A 13,164-nucleotide genomic window follows, 5' to 3' on the forward strand; every position below is an offset into this window, starting at 1 on the left:
AGGAGGGAAGAGGAGGATCGAGCAGAGGAGGGAAAAGGAGGCATGGCCTCGGGCGCTGGTTGGATGGGGAATCGGCAGAGAGCAGTGGCTGGGCGCGGAAGGAGAGGAGCAGGTGGATCGGGAGGAGATCCCGAGGTTGGAGGGAGGCTGTCGGCTGGTGGCGGCGGAGGATGGGACAAGTCCCTAGAATTTAGGGTTTGGTCTCAAATTAGACTAGGAGTGGACTATATATAGCAAGTGAATTTTTGATAGTGGCATTTGGTCCCTCGGATTAAAATCGGACGGTCGAGAAAATAATAGGTAGGGAGTCCAAATAAGAAAACGGAGATGTTTTAGGGATGTTAGGGGATGATCCGGACCCAACGGTAACGGTAGTCCGGTTCGGGTACGGGACAACTTTCGGACGCGCGGGAGGGGATCGCGGGCTGACGAGAGATGTTAGTTGGTTTGACAAGAGGGAACGGAAAACACGGTTGGTCTTGGAACGGTCAACGAAGACAAGGGGGGGACGCGGCAACTACGAACGAATGCAAGTTTGAAAACAATGACGGCAACAGAGTGCCGATGCAATGCGAATGATGCGATGATGAAAGCAACAAACAAATAAATAACAGAGCTGACACGCAAAACATGGAACGCATCTGGAGCGTCGGTCTCGGGGCGTTACAACACTCCACCACTACCAGAGGATCTCGTCCCGAGATCTAGGACGGCACCGGAGAGAAACGGAAGAGGAAGAGGTAAAACAAAGTTGCTTCTTTGACAAATGAGTGAAACCAAAGAACCTTGAGAGGTCGCAAAGCTTGAGGAAATGACACAACGGAGATAAGCGAATTGAGAGCACTCCGTAGTAAACGGAAACAAGGAACAACATGAGAACCTCGAGGTTAAGTGACACGATAGATATTTAAACCACTCCGATTCAAACAAGATAGGGAAGGAATAAGAGTGATATAATTTGGGCAGCACTCCGACTGTAAATGGAAGGAACTGAACATGATCTTGACAAGATGAGAGGATACTCGATGAATTTAACAACACACTGCCTCCGTAACTACTGAAAGAATGGCACACGGGGTAAGAAAGATTTCAGACAGCCCTCCTGTTGAGGAAGGAGACAAAACTTGATAAGATGAGAAAACTCGAATGAAAACACGACACTCCGGCTAAACGGATAAGAAAGGAAAATTTACATGATCTTGACAAAACAAGATGATTGGTCGAAGAGAGCAACATCACAAAGCCTCCGGAAACAATGCATGATAGTTAGATAGTTGGAGTGAATAGAACGAAGAATGAAACCAACATCTCCTACCATAAATGAATTTTTAAGGAGCATCCTTACGAAGTAGGATTGAACGGAGTTGTTGGAAAACCAACAGCGAAAAGAAAAAGCTTGTAGTGGACTTATGGAAACATCTCAACATTATGAGGTGACAAACGGCCACTAAAGGAAGCCATTGGTTTGAGTGAGAGCACCAAGGCGATGAAAAACTTCTTTCACCAAGAGGATAGGAGAAAACTTGGATCATTGATAAGCACCATAATAGCAACATTCCTTAGGGAAGGCTTTAGGTGAAACATGACACAAGATAAATCCAACGAAGAGATTATTATGAGTTGAAACAACTCATGGACGAAGAAAATATGATGGGTTTAAATATCTCATTCTTGACAACTTGTGAATCATGAAACATGAAGAAAATAATCGAGAATGACATAACACCACCTCAAAAGATAAGAGAGAAAGAATTGCACTTCGGAATGCAAGATGAAGAATGCTTGAACTCCTCAAAACAAACATGTGTTGAGCCCCATGTTTATTTTGAAGTATGGCTTGACGGATCTTAACTCCGAGAGAAATCTTGAAGAACAATTGAAGAATGAAAAGAATCCTTGCAATGATTTAGATGGGGCTTCGCTTGAGTTAACTGAGAGAGATTGGAACTCCGGAAACAAAAGGTGAACAACTTAGCACCGACAAATTGATATCACGAATGAACTCCAAAAGAAGGGATTAAACACTTGGATGAAACAAGAATAAGAATTACGTTATGTGTATCCTTCACCAATTTGGATTGATGACAAGCAACGGATTTGGCATACTACTTATTCTCGTAGAAAGGATTAAAAGAGATATAGCGCAAACTTGAATAAGGTCTTGATGGAACCACCGGTGGGATTTGGAAACAACGAATGAATTAAAATGATAACCAAGAAAGAGAACTCTTGAACGAACCACCGTAAGAATTGGGAATGAAAAAAAAAGGCACAATTCACCGAGAAGAATTAGAAAACGAATAAAGATACTAGACAGAATTTAGATACAAGTGAACGCAGAGATCCCGAGCTGATTAGATAATACTTGAATGATGCACCGGTAAGATTTGGAGAACGAGAGCTGAAAGCTTGAACGAATAATTCTGAGATGATGGGCTCCGAAGAATCAAACTGAAAAGACTTCTGAAATGCTCCTGGTGGGTGAAAAGAATTCTCACAATCGAAAACAATTATGAGAGGATGGCATAAGTTAGAACTATGAATCTTCAAGAGAACGGACCAAGATTTAGGAGAAATTCTTCTTCGGTCTTCAAATGTTGAGAATGATGATTAGAAACACCATCAAGAATTATTGAGGCACTCCGGAATGAAAAAATAGAAAGGTTGAACCACCGATGAAAAGAATTTGAAAGCGATCTTGGAGAAGAAATACGACTGATGATACTTCATTCTTACATCAAACTTCGAAAAGAATTTGGGAATAACTCCGGGAAAATTAGAAGAGTCAGGTAAGATCCTGGAAAAAGACCTGTGGGTTAAGGCCCACTCAAAAGAAACACTGTTGAAATGATTACTTGAAAAGGAGATAGCACCGGTTGAATTAAATGGCTTGAATGAGGTAACAACCTCGAAATAGTTAGAATTGATGCGGAGTGGAAACACGAATCTTCAGAGATATCTTCAGCACTCTAGAACAATTGAATAGCAAGCGGGGAATGATTAAGAGATGAACCAGCATGAGAAAGCATTTGAAAGGAGGAAAGGGCTATAATCAACACTGAAAGCTTCAATTGAATCCACCGGAAAAGAATACGAGAATGAAGAATGATAAACTTGAAGCTTCCTGAGCATCTTCCTGAGAATCACCAGATAAGAACATTGATGGAAAAGAATGGAGAAACTTCACATCCATAAAAAGGATACTTGATTAAGAAATTCTGAGTCCTTGAAGAAAAAGGGTGGGAGGGCGGGAAAACAAAGGCAACTTGGGGCAGATGAAGCAAACACCGTTGCAAAGAACTAAGAATTGATCTCGCGAATGTTGAAATGATCGGATCCACTTGAAAAAACAGCACGTCGGTTGTAAAGGAATTAACATGGCAATCTCGATGATCAAGAAGGATTAGTATCCCCATAGTAATATGAGAACACCACTTAGAATAAGGTATGGAATCAACACTTGACAATGAAGCAACTCGAATACCACAACTTAAAACAAAACAAAGGATTTGGCTTGCAGAATAAGCCGGAACAAACATATGATAGATATTTCGTCCGAAGTTTTCGTGGTGGGGCCCACACGGGCTCGATCATACAACACCATCATGTACAAGGCAGTGCACATGACATACGAAGCGTCCCCGAGTCGGCATAGCCAAGGACTCTTTAAGACACTACGAGACCACTGTAAAACCAACCGTGGAAAGGCGGACCACTAGACGTCGAACCCCAATCTCATATCATGCATCTGTCGGAAAGATATCCTAGGAGCTACTTGAATTCCCACTTATAAACTCCAGAAACTTTCTGGTTATGCAATCTGGTGTTGGGGATACAGGGGACACAAAATATATATCACCCAAACTAACAATCCCTAGATCCAGCTGTATCCATCCGTCAACACATAACCAAGAAACCTTCGGAAATCGTTTACCTCAACCTTCGAAAAGCATCCGTTATACGAGTTATGGCAATACTCCCGAACTCCCTCCCCAGTACTGGGTGGCGTCGAGGTGATCTCACCAACAACTGCATAAAAGAGATTTTCGATGTCGGCGAAACTCAGGTATTCCAGAACACCAACGATAAAATTGTGACGACAACACCTCGGAGCTCAACTCCCCGGGACACTGCCACAACCCCTAAATGTCAGGAGGCACCAAGAACAATGTTCTCGTCACAAAACCATCGGAACGATTCCAGGATACCCGCGTGATCCTAAAAAAATTTTTAGTGAAATTTGAGGAGAGAAGAGTCAAAACTTCTACGTCAGGAGGCCTCACCAGAGCGACGAAGGGACTGGGGAGTAAAAAGAATCCTACTCTCCGATATATATAATCCTAAGACTCAAAACAATTTTTTTCTAGACTCAATAATGCCAGCGATTCGATCAAGCAGGGGGCTCCTAAGTCGGGGATGGCTCTGATTACCAACTTGTAACGCCCACGATGCGGCTATATCTCCCACGTGTTGAGGCACGACTTAGAGGCATAACCGCATTGTGGTTTTGTCGCAAGAAGGGTCATCTTCACACAATCCCATGTAATGAACAAGAATGGGATAAAGAGTTGGCTTACAATCGCCACTTCACACAATACATAAATAAAACATACATCATTCAGAGTACACACATAGGTCCGACTACGGAACCAAAAGAAAAGAAGACAACCCAACTGCTAGATACCCGATCATCCCAACTGGGCTCCACTACTGATCAACATGAAAAGAAACAACACAACGAACAAGATCTTCATCGAGCTCCCACTTGAGCTCGGTTGCGTCATCTGCACTGGTATCCTCGACACCTGCAACTATTTTGGAAGTATCTGTGAGTCACGAGGACTCAGCAATCTCACACCCGCGAGATCAAGACTATTTAAGTTTATAGGAAAGGATGGGGTAATGAGGTGAAGCTGCAACAAGCACTAAGCATATATGGTGGCTAACATACGCAAATAAGAGCGAGAAGAGAAGCAACGGAACGGTCGTGAAGCTAGCAATGATCAAGAAGTGATCCTGAACACCTACTTACGTCAAACATAACCCGAAAGCCGTGTTCACTTCCCGGACTCCGCCGAGAAGAGACCATCACGGCTACACATGCGGTTGATGCGTTTTAATTAAGGTCAAGTGTCAAGTTCTCTACAACCGGATATTAACAAATTCCCATCTGCCTCATAACCGCGGGCACGGCTTTCGAAAGATGATACCCTGCAGGGGTGTCCCAACTTAGCCCATTATAAGCTCTCACGGTCAACGAAGGATAAACCTTCTCCCGGAAAGACCCGATCAGTCTCGAAATCCCGGTTTACAAGACATTTCGACAATGGTAAAACAAGACCAGCAAAGCCACCCGAATGTGCCGACAAGTCCCGATAGGAGCTGCACATATCTCGTTCTCAGGCCACACCGGATAAGCGAAGCGTACAGGTACCAACATAACCCAAGTTGCCAAGGGACGGTCCCGCACGGTGCTCTAGGTTGGACCAGCACTCTGAGGAACACTGGCCCGGGGGGTAAATAAAGATGACCCTTGAGTCTGCAGAACCCAAGGGGAAAAGGCTTAGGTAGGCAAATGGTAAAACCAAGGTTGGGCCTTGCTGGAGGAGTTTTATTCAAGGCGAACTGTCAAGGGGTCCCATAAATCACCCAGCCGCGTAAGGAACGCAAAATCAAGGAACATAACACCGGTATGACAGAAACTAGGGCGGCAAGAGTGGAACAAAACACCAGGCATAAGGCAGAGCCTTCCACCCTTTACCAAGTATATAGATGCATTAATTAAATAAGAGATATTGTGATATCCCAACAGAGTTCATAAAATCCACGTTCCAACAAGGAACAAACTTAATCTTCACTTGCAACTAGCAACGCTATAAGAGGGGGCTGAGCAAAGCGGTAACATAGCCAAGCAACGGTTTGCTAGGAAGAGTCAAAAGGTTAGAGGCTGACATGGTAATAAGGGAGGCATGATATAACAAGTGGCAGGTACCGCAACATAGCGATAGAGAGAACAACTAGCAAGCAAAGATAGAAGTGATTTCGAGGGTATGGCCATCTTGCCTGAGATCCTGCAAGGAAGAAGAACGAGTCCATGAAGAAGACAAGCGGACGTAGTCGAGCGAATCCTCACAACTCCGGAACGAAACCGAAGCTAACGAGAGAAGCAACCCGGAAAGAAACAAACAACATAGTAAACAACCACCACATACACATGGCATGATGCACAATCAAGTATGATGCATGTCCGTTTTAAAGAGGCATGGCATGTCAAAGTGCACCAAACAACGCTACAAAACACCACATCAATTATTTAGTTCTCTCTCGGTTATGTACCCAACAAAGTTAAATGTTGATTAACATGGCAAGAGGTGAAGCATAAGTAAACTAACTATTTAAGCAAGTTAAATGAGGCCGGAAACAATAAACAACAATTTCGGAAAAAATCCCCATATGCATATTTAGCAATTTAAAGCAAACAACAATTTTAAATGTTGTTAAAATGATGCGGATGACATATGCAAGTTTTATGCAATTTTATGAAAATGTTGACATGAGCATGTTATGAAGCATTTGTCACCGTGGTGGAAGAAAAGGGTGCCACGGCAACGAATCCGAAAATGATGCCACGGCAACATATCGGTTCCAGTAACTCGATTGAGATACCGGTGCAAAATAGAAATGTGCAGATGTGTGGAACACGCAAGAGATGGTGGGGTGCTCCCGGTTACCGGGTTCCCACGGGTCAACGGCGGTGTCAAACACGGGAACAACTAACGTTCACGGGCGGATACAACATCCAAACATGCATCTCATACAACCCATGCATTCATCCACGGGTTAATGTCTCAGCAGTTATACCTTCGAAGCGTGCAAACGGGACGGTTCGGGTTTGGTCTCCAATTAGAGTAGGAGTGGACTATATATATCAAGTGAATTTTTGATAGTGGCATTTGGTCCCTCGGATTAAAATCGGACGGTCGAGAAAATAATAGGTAGGGAGTCCAAATAAGAAAACGGAGATGTTTTAGGGATGTTAGGGGATGATCCGGACCCAACGGTAACGGTAGTCCGGTTCGGGTACGGGACAACTTTCGGACGCGCGGGAGGGGATCGCGGGCTGACGAGAGAGGTTAGTTGGTTTGACAAGAGGGAACCGAAAACACGGTTGGTCTCGGAACGGTCAACGAAGACAAGGGGGGAACGCGGCAACTACGAATGAATGCAAGTTTGAAAACAATGACGGCAACAGAGTGCCGATGCAATGCGAATGATGCAATGATGAAAGCAACAAACAAATAAATAATAGAGCTGACATGCAAAACATGGAATGCATCTGGAGCGTCGGTCTCGCGGCGTTACATCATCGAACTGAGGTAGCAATTTGCGCTTCGGGTAACTTTTGGTTGGTCGTTTAAGGCCGTATTCTTCGGCTGCCAGGACATCGGTCCATCTGTCATTGAGCAGGTCTTGATCAGCTTGAAACTGTTGCTGCTTCTTTTTCAGGCTCCTCGCAATGGCTATTAGCTGAAGCTTGAAGCGCTCCTGCTCGAGAGGTTCCTCAGGCATGATGAAGTCTTCGTTGCCGAGGCTCACCTCCTCCTCGGAGAGTGGATGGTAACTACCGTCCTCCGAGTCCTCTTTTGTGGCCTGTTCGTCAGGGCGGAGTTGCCCCTCTTCCCGATGGTCTTGTTGGGCAGTTTGTTCCTCGGGCTCCTCTGTGTCCTTGGCACCATCCGAAGTGTTGTCGTTTCCTGTGCCGGTATTGTTGTCTCTGCTGCGGCGTGATTTAGAGCGGCGCCGTTGATGCCAGCGCTTTGGTTGTGTCTTAGGAGGGTCCTCCTTCACTAGGTTTTCCTTGTCATCGCCGCTATTATTTTTGGGCGTATCTACCATGTATTCATCATATGAGGTAGTGGTCGTCCAGCGTCCAGTGAATGGCAGGTCTTGTCCTTGCTCCTCATTGGCATCGTCGTCCATACCGTCGATATCTTCGGAGCCGTAATCAAGCAGGTCGGTTAAGTCCTCGACAGTGGCTATGAAGTGGGTGGTGGGTGGGAAGCTAAATTCCCCGTCATCAGATTCTAGTTCGAACAATACATAGTTTGGCTGTGAGTCCCCCGCCAAGGACAAGCTCTTCAATGAGTTCCGCACATCGCCCAAGGGCGAGTGCTGAAAGATGTCTGCGGCGCTAAACTCGAAGATCGATAAACGATCAAGTTCGGTATCCGCGGACTTGCATGGTTCGGAATTTATACCCAGAGAAGAGTCCAGAGTTCTGGTGACACGAGTATTGCGTGATATTAAGTCCATGTGCGGCTCCAACGTCGAGGAATCTGTGGCCTCCATGGTGGGGTTGAACCTCCAATCCTTGGATGCCGCAGTGTGCTCTGGATCTAAGGCCGGAGTGGTCACAGGAGCTATCTCCTGGATGCGGTCTGGCGACGGATTTAGGTCATGTTCGTCAAGGTGACCGGGAGCAGTCGCCGTGGTCTCGAATCCGACGAAGATCAAATCTCCACGGATGTCCGCAACGTAGTTCAAACTCCCAAATCTGACCTGATGGCCAGGGGTGTCGCTATCGATCTGCTCCAAGTGGCCAAACGAGTTGGCCCGCAGCGCGAAGCCGCCGAACACGAAGATCTGTCCGGGAAGGAAGGTTTCTCCCTAGCCAGCGTCATTGTTGACGATTGAAGGGGCCATCAAACCTTTCGTCGACGACACAGTGGAACTCTCAATGAAAGCACCAATGTCGGTGTCAAAACCGACGGATCTCGGGTAGGGGGTCCCGAACTGTGCGTCTAAGGTCGAAGGTAACAGGAGACAGGGGACACGATGTTTACCCAGGTTCTGGCCCTCTCTATGGAGGTAATACCCTACTTCCTGCTTGATTGATCTTGATGGATATGAGTATTACAAGAGTTGATCTACCACGAGATCGTAATGGCTAAACCCTAGAAGTCTAGCCTGTATGACTATGGTAATGAGTATATGTCTTTCCGGACTAAGTCCTCTGGCTTATATAGACACCGGGAGGATCTAGGGTTACACAAGGTCGGTTACAAAGAAAGGAATCTACATATCCGGTCGCCAATCTTGCCTTCCACACCAAGGAGAGTCCCATCCGGACACGGGTGCAGTCTTCGGTCTTCGTATCTTCACAGCCCATCAGTCCGGCCCATGGCTAACAGGCCGGACGCCCGAGGACCCCTTAATCCAGGACTCCCTCACACGTCAAGTGTGATTTTTCTCGCACACCATGCCTCCCGACTGGGAATGATTCCTCGGAAGGTCGTGCTGCTTTGCTCGATGCGGCTTCTGTTTATTTCCATCTTGTGGAGTGTATCCTCATATATGAGATTTAGTCCGCTGCCGCCGTCCATGAGGACCTTGGTAAGTCGAAAGCCGTCCACGATGGGACTGAGGACTAATGCGTCTAGTGCTCGGACTGTCCTGTATTTTGGTTCATCACCGGCATTAAAGGTTATAGCCGTGTCGTTCCAAGGGTTTATCGCGGCGATTTGACAGACTTCAGCGAGGTCGCGTAGTGCCCTTTTGCGCTTATTGTTTGAGGCTAATGTCTCGAAGACCATCAATACTCTGGTGTCGTCGTCTTCTGGAGGGTGTTGCTCTGGGGTGTTTTGGTAAGGATGTCCTCGCCGCTCTTGGCTACCTGCCGGAGTATCCAACATGCTCTAAGGCTGTGGGTTGGTATGGTGTCCGGTGTTGTGTGTATTTTGCATGGGCCATCAAGCCATCCCTCCAGAACGGTTCCATGCCGCGTAATGGGTTTATATTTCTTGGCTATTGGACTGGGCGTGTCGCGGGGAAGCGCCCTTTTCGCCTAGACCAGCGGTTGAGTTGGGACTGATGTCGCCCAACAAGCTGCCTGATCCTTCCAGGCGCTTTCCATTGCGATGTACTTCTGTACGATAGTTGCCAAGTCAGTGAAGTGTAGTATGCGGCGACGATTAATGGCATTGAGGATTCCTTCATTCGTGCAGTTGTTGCAGAATGCTGATATCGCGTCCTTGTCGCGGCAATCTTTAACCTTGTCCTTGACAAGGAGGAATCTGGCCCAGAAGTGGTGGACCGTTTCCTGAGATTGCTGTTGTATGCTCATGAGAGTGCTTATGTCTGGGTGGGTGGGTGGAATTGGATCCGGACCCTGACCCGATCGATGATCCGGAGACTGAAGGTTTTCCAGACTTAACAGTCCGGGCCCCGGAGTATCTTCTGGTTGCTTATGCCCACCATCCGATCCTATGTTCGGAAGGCCGGTCACCTCCTTTTGCTGATGGTTATCCAGCTCTGCGTGGTCGGTGATCCGGACATAGTCCGTCTTCAGTATAGGGGAAGAGTCGCCATCTTGCTCCTCGACTACCGCTATCTGGTGGGTGACCGGTGGAGATTTGATTTCTCTTTGGTCGGGTTTAAGCCCGATCCGATAGTAATCTGTGGCGATTCCCAGGGCGGCGATACGATCAAGGAGCTCATTTAAAGACGAAAACTCCACCGGATCCATCTGCTTGGTGTGTTTGGGGTCGATACGAAGAGGATTTTCGATGACCCGAGAGGTCATCGTCGGCTTAACGGCCGAACAGGCGGTCATGGTCAAAACCGCCCAGCCGGAGGGTTTGGGCTGGGGCTAGTTCTCCTCCGGCGGTGATATTGTCTTTAAGGACGAGGCGAGTCATCGATCCTGTCGTCGACGGCACAGTGGAACTCTCAATGAAAGCACCAATGTCGGTGTCAAAACCGGCGGATCTCGGGTAGGGGGTCCCGAACTGTCCGTTTAAGGTCGATGGTAACAGGAGACAGGGGACACGATGTTTACCCAGGTTCGGGCCCTCCCTATGGAGGTAATACCCTACTTCCTGCTTGATTGATCTTGATGGATATGACTATTACAAGAGTTGATCTACCACGAGATCGTAATGGCTAAACCCTAGAAGTCTAGCCTGTATGACTATGGTAATGAGTATATCTTTTCGGACTAAGTCATCCGGTTTATATAGACACCGGGAGGATTTAGGGTTACACAAGGTCGGTTACAAAGAAAGGAATCTACATATTCGATCTCCAAGCTTGCCTCCCACGCCAAGGAGAGTCCCATCCGGACACGGGTGCAGTCTTCGGTCTTCGTATCTTCACAGCCCATCAGTCCGGCCCATGGCTAACAGGCCGGATGCCCGAGGACCCCTTAATCTAGGACTCCCTCACACATCACTATAAGCCTTGCAAGCAATGTGACTAATGAGTTAGTTGCGGGATGATGCATTACGGAACGAGTAAAGAGACTTGCCGGTAACGAGATTGAACTAGGTATTGAAATACCGACGATTGAATCTCGGGCAAGTAACATACCGATGACAAAGGGAACAACGTATGTTGTTATGCGGTTTGACCGATAAAGATCTTCGTAGAATATGTAGGAACCAATATGAGCATCCAGGTTCCACTATTGGTTATTGACCGGAGATGAGTCTCGGTCATGTCTACATAGTTCTCGAACCCGTAGGGTCCGCACGCTTAACGTTTTGTGACGATTTGTATTATGAGTTATGTGATTTGATGACCGAAGTTTGTTCGGAGTCCCAGATGAGATCGGGGACATGGCGAGGAGTCTCAAAATGGTCGAGACGTAAAGATCGATATATTGAAAGGCTATATTCAGACATCGGAAAGGTTCCGAGTGATTTGGGTATTTTTCGGAGTACCGGAGAGTTACGGGAATTCGTATTGGGCATTAATGGGCCATACGGGAAAGGAGAGAAAGGCCTCAAGGGTGGCCGCGCCCCTTCCCCATGGACTGGTCCGAATTGGACTAGGGAAGGGGACGCCTCCTTCCTTCCTTCTCCTTCTCCCTTCCCTTTTTCCTATTCCATGTGGGAGGTGTAATCCTACTAGGACTAGGGAGTCCTAGTAGGGCTCCACACTTTGGGCGCGCCCTATGAGGGCCGGCTTCCTCCTCCCTCGATCCTTTATATACGTGGCCAGGGGGCACCCCATAGACACACAAGTTGATCATTGATCTCTTAGCCGTGTGCGGTGCCCCCCTTCACCATAATCCACCTCGGTCATATCGTCGTAGTGCTTAGGCGAAGCCCTGCGCCAGTAGCTTCATCACGGCCGTCATCACGCCGTCGTGCTGACAAAGCTCTCCCTCGACACTCTGATGGGTCGTGAGTTCGTGGGACGTCACCGAGCCGAACGTGTGCAGATCGCGGAGGTGCCATACTTTCGGTGCTAGGATCGGTCGATCATGAAGACGTACGACTACATCAACCGCGTTGTCATAACGCTTCCGCTTACGGTCTACGAGGGTACGTAGACAACACTCTCCCCTCTCGTTGCTATGCATCACCATGATCTTGCGTGTGCGTAGGAATTTTTTTGAAATTACTATGTTCCCTAACATATACATGCTGATTTATATATATATTTCTTATGTGTCCAGTAGCTAGGCAAGATGACTGATCGTGCGTGGATGTACACCGGTCACACTAGTCAGAAAAAACATGAAAATTGAATGGTTAACAAAAACCAAGGGGTTTCTGAGAGCCGCATTTGCAAATGGCCAGAGGACAACATGGTGCCCCTGCGCCGGGTGCAACAATTGGCACAAGAGGACAGAGGATGAAATGGGCAAACACCTGCAGAAGTGGGGTTTTACGCCAGATTATATGGCGTGGACATTTCATGGCGAGTCCACCCAACGTGCCAGAGCTGAGGTGCTTCGTCGTCGCACCAACGAGCATGGTACCGGGATGCAAGACATGGTGCAAGACTTTGATGATGCTCGGAACTCGGACGATGAGATGGAGGAATCTGCAAAGGCCTTCAATGAAATGTTGGAGTCTTCAAAACGTCCTCTCCATGAGCACATTGAGCTTTGTCAGCTGGATGCTATCTCACAAATAATGGCTCTGAAGGCTCAATTCAACTTGGGCAGAGAATGCTATGACGCAATTATGACAATATTTGGACGTTTTCTACCCAAAGGCCATGCACTACCTGCAAACCTGTACCAGTCAGACAAAATTCTCCGTGCTCTTAAGATGCCCTATGAGAAGATACATGCCTATGAGAAAGGGGTGTGCCTTATTTAGGCTTCAGTATGCGGACCTAAACTATTGTCCCATTTGCAAGTCATCCAGGTAT

Source organism: Aegilops tauschii, chromosome 5 (genome assembly GCF_002575655.3).
Source record: "Aegilops tauschii subsp. strangulata cultivar AL8/78 chromosome 5, Aet v6.0, whole genome shotgun sequence".
NCBI classification, from domain to species: domain Eukaryota; kingdom Viridiplantae; phylum Streptophyta; class Magnoliopsida; order Poales; family Poaceae; genus Aegilops; species Aegilops tauschii.